This window comes from Mastomys coucha, unplaced genomic scaffold, assembly GCF_008632895.1.
Source record: "Mastomys coucha isolate ucsf_1 unplaced genomic scaffold, UCSF_Mcou_1 pScaffold22, whole genome shotgun sequence".
Lineage (NCBI taxonomy): Eukaryota > Metazoa > Chordata > Mammalia > Rodentia > Muridae > Mastomys > Mastomys coucha.
In genome coordinates, this window is record NW_022196905.1 from 70,444,285 (window position 1) to 70,451,738 (window position 7,454).

Here is a 7,454-nt window from a genome sequence, read left to right on the forward strand (position 1 = left end):
ATTAATTTTAAATATATTTTAAATATATTTTAAATATATAATTTTAAATATATATCTGTCTGACCACAAAAAGTTCTCCATGTCCTTATGCTAAGGGAGGGACCTCGAAAGCATGGATCCCAACTTCAGCACTGGTGGTAACAATGAGGCCAGATCCTCAGAGATCCTACTGTAGGACATTTAGCATCATCTCTGGCTCTACACAGACACCGTGCTTTCCCTCTCTGCATCTGTGAAAAAAAAATGTCTCTAGATGTTGCCAAATGTACTCTGAGTGGTAACATCATTTCTAGTTGAGAATTCAGGCTATATCATTGAGTTGCCTGTCTATAACAGGACCAACCATTTCTACTTTCAACACATACTAATATCAAACCATTTAATAATGTTCCTATTTTTTTTTTTTTTGCTGTGCGTGAATGTCACATTTCCACACACAAAGTTGAATACATCCACTCAGTGGCCATTAAAAATGAAGGAAAGACCATGAAGCTCAACAACTGAGGAGACACGGTATCTCCCATTTCTTAGCAACAGTGGGACCACCAGAGAGAACTCAGATTTACCGGGTGGCATAGATGGAGGTTTCACTGGATATTAGGTAGAGAGAAATGCTTCAGTAACAAATCCCAGGATGAACTCTACAGCATATCGATAAGCAAGAAGCATTAGTAACAATATTAAGAACTCTCAGTTACATCTGAGGTCAGTGTTAGTAACGGAGTCCACCACACGACCTTTGTCAGAATGGGAACACAGAAAGGTTCACATGAGTGCACTCAGCACACACTCTGAAGTGAGTGTCAGCTTGCCCATCCCTTGTCCTGTTCTTGGCTCTGCTGCTCTTCCTTCCTTCCATTCAAACAATGTGTGCTGGGAAGTGCAGAGCACTTTAGCCTGGGAAAATAATAATAATCACACGCCATGTTCCCAAGCTCGGGGACTCTTGGTTCTTTGTATGCTTCTCTGTCAGGATGCCTTCCACACAGGGCTGTGGAGAACCCACAGGGAGGAGGGCGTTCTCTGGCCTTAGCAGAAACACAGAAGCACTCAGAGAGACAAAATGTCTTTTGTATCCAAGGAACAAACAGTAGTTACCCTCTCAGCATTTAATAGCCTCAGCAAGGTCAAGGTTACCAGAGAGAGCTGAGAAAAATATTGTAGGATTTGCCTCCAAAACCTTAATTATCAAGGCTGTTTGGCTTGCAGACAAAAGAGCTAATTGTTTCTAAAGGGAACTGTTTTTTTTTTTTTTTGTATTGTTCCTTTATCATCATTTAAATCTACTTTTTGTTGTTCCATTTTGTATTAAACGTGTACATGCTCATGTGTCCTTATCCTCAAGTGCACACAGACACACAGGGAGAGAGTTCTCTTTGACCACATTTCCTGTCCTGAAACCCAGGGAAATTCAGAGGGCACAGCCTTACCCAGCAGCTCTCTGCTTGAGGTGAACTCCACCTGTCATACTCCTCTGTCTGAACAATGCTCATTTCTGATCTCACAAAAGCCCAAGAATTGGAAACTGCCTTTCAAGACACCTTTTTAAAAAGGCCCGTTGTAAGATCAATTTTCCATCATGATTGGAGTGTTACATGCCTACCTTAGAAAAATTGGAATTTAAATAAAAGTAAGTAGAAAATAGAAAGGAAAGGGGGAGGGAAAAGGGAAGAGAAGGAGAGGGAGGCAGAAGGGAACGGAGAATGATTTTCTCACAGCATGCTGGTGCTCAGGGCTCTGATCAACTACAAGGTCCTGAAGAATCCTTCTTCAGGTAGTAGTTTGCAAGGCCCTCAGTAGGTTGTCTGCATTTATCTGTTCTCTGTCTGTATTACAAGTGGACTCTAATACAAAATGAGAGTGCCATAAATATTCATTAGACATTAAATATTTTATTTGAATTATGATCTATGTAACACATGCTAAAGAATAAAGAGTATCAGCCAGCAGCAAGTGGGGTCCTAGAATGCTGGAAGTCATCATTTTGGCCAATCTCTTGTCTTACAAGTTACAGACAAGTGTGAAAAAATATTATCTACTTCAAGCCCTTGTCTGACCATAATTTAACACCACTCTGATTAAGGCTTCTTAGAAAAGCCCAAATGTATTCTGTTGTTTAAAATTGCTCTTCTAATCCAGGCGTGTATATGCCTTTAATTGTAGCACTTGGGAGGTAGAGGCAGGTGGATGTCTGTGAGTTTGAGGTCAACCTACATAGAGAATTCTAGGAGAACCAGACCTTTATCGTGAGACCTTTATCTCGAAAACCAGCTAAACAAAACATTGGCCTTCTTACTCAACATTTTAGGAGAGGATAGAAAAAAGAAGTGTATTGAAATGAAGTGTATCTTCAAATTCTTCTACATCTTTGGTCCTAAGTTCTCACAATGCATCTTAATTTTTGTTGGGGATTAAAATATTCAGCTGCCTATTCCACCACCTTAAGTTACTGAACCTGAATGTTTAGCATCTGTGTGTTCATATTTAGGAATTTATGAAAAAGGATTTATTTATTTTACACGTATGAGGCTTTGCTTGGGTACATATCTATGCATCATGTGAGTGCCTGGTACCCAAGGAGGTCAGAAGAGAGCTTTGGATCCCCTAGAACGGGAATTATGCATGGTTGTCAGGCACCATGGGAGTGCTGGGAATGGAATATGTGTTCTCTGCAAGAATAACAGCTATTTTTAATCACGGAGACATCTCTCTAACTTCTAAAATGTGTAGCCCAGGCTGGCCTTGAACTTGTGACCCTCCTGCTTCTGCTTCTGCTTCTTCAGAATATCCTGCCAGCATGTGCCACCAGAACAGGAACATGTTATTGTTTGAAAAGAAGCTTCATGGCTGGTCCCGATATGACTCTGTGTGGTGTTTTGCTCTTCTGTGCTGTTATTTCCAGGGGCCAGGCTTTACTAGCTAAATGTGAAGCTCTGACTCAGAAAACTCCAGATGATCAGAAAATTTCCATGAGTTTCTGTTCATCAGGTTGGGCAATTATTACTGTTTATAAATGGCAACTTTTTGAGTCGTTTTTTTTTGAAGTCAACACATAATAAATTCCAACATTCATTTTCTTCTTAATTGTAATAAACATTTCTCGCTAGTAAAGAAAAAGTCATACTTTCTAGCCTTTTCTGTAGATAGATTTTGATCATGTGATTTGATTTCGGCCAATGAGACATGAAGGGAAGTAATGTACATAATTTGGGCTGTGGCTTTAAAAGAAAAGCTTGTTCCCTCTCTCCTTTCTCTCTTCTTTCCTTGAGACTCACTGTAGCAACTGTGACCTAGGCTATCATGCAACAGAAATAACCTGTCTCATGTAAGAACTTGCGTTTTTGCTGTTTTTAGAAAAGTTCAGCTGGTAAACTCTGCATTTCCTAGATCTTATTTCCTTACTTAGTGTCTGCAACATAACACATAATAATGTGCTTTCTGGTTGGTGTCAAGTCTCTTGCTTTCTTTCTACCTCTGAAAGCCTGGCATGTGCAATCACACCTGTTTATTCAACAGCTACTACACGCTGACAAATGCTTGTTTGCAAAAAGGAAAAAGAGGGACATACAGTTTCCTGCTGTGGCCAACGTGTGAGCAAACGGCCAGAGTCTTAGGATTCAGCACGGACTGCTGCTTACTCTTGAAGGTACAGTTTCCTTCTCCAGGAACACAGGGTTGGCCGGCACTTCCGACCCTGTCTGTGTAGACACAGGCACAGGATGAGCTCTTGACCCATCCTGCTCGCTCACTGCCTTCACCCCTCCTGGACACCTTCCCATTGTTCTTCCCTCTAAACTCTGTTTATTTTGTTATCCTTTGTTTGCCGATTCAGACTAAGTTCTCTTGGAGCCTGCTGTCATCAGCGCCCTTGGAATTAACTTCAAGCTTCCTCTGAATTGAGAAACCGTTTCTCCTGTGCCTCCTCTCACCCCATCACAATATTCCAACCATGTCCAACATTCCTCTAGCAGGTTGCATTTAGAGAGAAAGTGTTGATTCAGAAAGTGAGGTCAGACAAACAAGCAGGCCTTCTGCTTCTGATGAGTTTCCCATTGTTCTTTTCTGTGGCATTGTTTTTATGTACCTCTTACTTCCAGCCTATCTTGGGCTGTGTGCCACATTTCTGGTCTTGGGGAAAAGTATGCTTGAAAGAACATAGAAATAGATTAGAGAATGTTCTGTTTTCTCTGATAGTACAATGCCAGCCGCAGTCTTTGTTTCTGTGTATACTTCAGTTATCTTTAGAGTTGGAGCACTTGTGTGTTGCTATGGCTGGCATCCTCTTGTATTGTCAGGTGTCCATTATCATGTGTGTGTGTGTGTGTGTGTGTGTGTGTGTGTGGTGTGTGTTGGCAGAACTGAAACAAAAACATGTAAGCAACCAGTGAATGTTTGTTAATACAATAGAAAAGCTTGGAGCCCAGGTGGCATTTCTAGAAGCCCTTTCTTTGTGAAATCAAGGAGTAATTGTATAGGGTGGTAATTGTGTTAATGTTTATTGCATAGTTTTGTACGTCAGATGAGATAAAGGTTGGCTTCAAATACATTTGACAGTATGCAGTTTACTTCTGTAAGAGTGTAAATATATTTTAACTTTCTGATAAATGGAAGAAATCTTATTTCTTCAACATGGTTCCCCTCAGTCTGGCTACCACTTAGATTTGAGGTTACTTCCAGTTGCACCCTTTCTTATTAATCCTTGCCTGAGTGTACTCCCTGTAATAGCTAGGACAACGAAGTTCATTTAACAAATATCCCAACAATATGCTCTCATTCAAACACTACAGAGCTTTCTTGTACTCTGACCTGTCCAAGATAGAAGATCCTGGTGGGCAGATTTCTCCTGTTTATTTTTATCCAGTCTGGAAACCCATGTCTGTATCCAGTTTCCCCACTTCAGTCAAACCTCTCTGGGAACACGCTTGCAGCCATGCCTGGGATTTGTTTCCTAGGTGACTTTCAGTTCCTTTAAGCTGACAACCACCATTCTCATCGTGTAGATCTGGCCTAGTCATCTTTATTTCAGCCAATCAGAGAGCAAAGAGCTCACGAGGCTTACGTGTAAGGTTGCTGGTCCTGAACTTCTCATATTATTTCAATAGCTTGAGTTTTTCTGCTACATGGCCATCCTGACTGAATAATTGCTGAGGGGGTTAAGATCTGGTCACAGTGAGGAGGAAGAGGAAGTGGATGGTGACTAGTGGTGGTAGACTCTGCCGTGGCTATGGTTTGGCTGTGGTATTCCTCTCCAGACCTTACGGTAACATTTGATTCCCAGTGTAATGGTGTGGAAAGGTGATGAGACATCGAAGAGCCATTTGGATAAAGGATTCATGCTACATTCCAGGGATGGGGCTAATTATCAAGGATGTAAGTTCCTGCTCTGATAGGATTGGATTCGTTACCCTGGGAACGAATTGTCCTAAGGAAAGGATGGGTCTCACGCTATCTCTCTTCTGTAGGCACTGTTTACATCTCCATTGTGTTTCTAGGTTGTGCTATGACCTGGTGCCTTCACCAGATACTTCTGCTTCATACCTTGAATCTTCATCCTCCAGACTACGAGCCGAAACAAACCTCTGTTCTTTATGAATCACCCAGTCTCCTGTGTTCTGTTACAGCAACAGAAAATAGAGTATAACAGCCCCACCCCCTTCTACAACTCTGACCTTTGCTTACCCAGCTTCACCAGGCTACTTGGTCTTCAAGCTTTAGCTCAAAGGCATCCTCCTGGTCCCAGGCTAGTTGTCATGACTTCTCATTTCCTCTGCTTTCCATTTAGGACTTCTATTATATCCCCTATTTAATTCTGCCTTGGGCTCTGGTTAGCTTTTGGACATTGGCTTTGTCATTGATAGCTACATTCCTTTAGGAAATCAGTTTGAAGTGGTGGAGAAAAGCAAGAGTGTATCATCATAAGGGGCCTGCATTTAAATGAGCCTTGCTATTTTATAGCCACGAGACCACATTCATTTCCCTCAACTTAAGAACCTAATATACACGGTTACATAATAGAGTAGTGAGGGTGAACCCAGTTAGCACCTGACCTTTCCTTGTAGACTATAATAGGTACTCAACAAATCCCAGTGCTCTGGTGCCTTCTGCCTCTTCTACAGCAAGTTTCCCTTCCTTGGTGTTTTAAGGAAGCAGAGCTGAGTTTAGCTCTGTTTTCCATCCTTCATAGTACAACAGCAGTGCAGGTCTGAGTGCAGAGCATGAACTGGAATAAACAGCACCGGCAGCAGGAGCCAGGGCAGACGAGGCCACTGGAATTGCATCAGTGTGTTGGCTGTGCAGGCATTCACTCAGCTCTGGAGGACTCCCTCCTTCCCTAACGAATTGTGTTAGCTCCAGCCAAGCTTGAAGCTGCCTCGTAAGGACCTCTGAGAATTACATTACACCAAGAACCGTCTGCTTCATTATAGATAAGGCCAGAGGCAGCAGGCAGGGCTCAAACCACAGCTGCACCCAAGTGACCTACTTAAGCCTCCTTATGGCCTGAAATGTGTCACAACACAGTGTACTCAGTCTAGATTTATCCTGAAGCCTACACTTGTTCAGAGGCTGATTGTGGAAGTAATACATTGGCCTTGACCATTTGTTGGGGTGAAATAAAAAACAAAGATATGTGGAGTTTTCAGTGGGTCATTGTTCCTATATCTCCACCCTCAACCCCATAGTGTTGTGATCATAAAAAGAGAAAGAGCTATAAGAATATGTTCTGGCAAGGTGTTGGGGAAGGGAGTGCCTCGCAGGGCCCATACTGAGGCATCCCTTTCCCCTGAGGGACCAGACACACACACACACACACACACACACACACACACACACACACACGTATATATATGTATAGTATAGAATATATATATGTATATATATATGTATAGTATATAGAATATATATACATATACACACACACATATATATGTACATGTATACGAGGCCACTATATGTGTGTGTATGCGTATGTATATATGTACATGTATACGAGGCCACTATATGTGTGTGTATGCGTATGTATATATACACATATATATTGTATAGAATAGAGTTTATTTAGGGCATGGGGAGGGAAGTTAGGAGGGTAGTAGGGGCAGAGAAAGGGAGAGAGGAGGAGAGAGTAGAGAAGTAAAGGATGGCCATGACCACATGGAGAGAGGGGGTAAGGGAATGGGGAGACAGGGGGAAGAAAGGGGTAAAAGGCAAGGTAGAGAAGCAGGGGGAAGAGAGAGAGGAGGGGGCAAGCAGCCCCTTTTATAGTACCAGGCCTACCTTGCTGTTGCCAGGTAACCATGGGGAGGAGCATACCTGGCTGCTGCCAGGTATCTGTGGGGGTGGAGTTTATACAGAATGCTAACATATAGAACATCATTCTTGCACCTGATTGGGGATGGCCCAGGGAGTGACAGAGCACAAACTTTAAGAGCAGGAGGGTTTTTGAGCAATGTACTTAA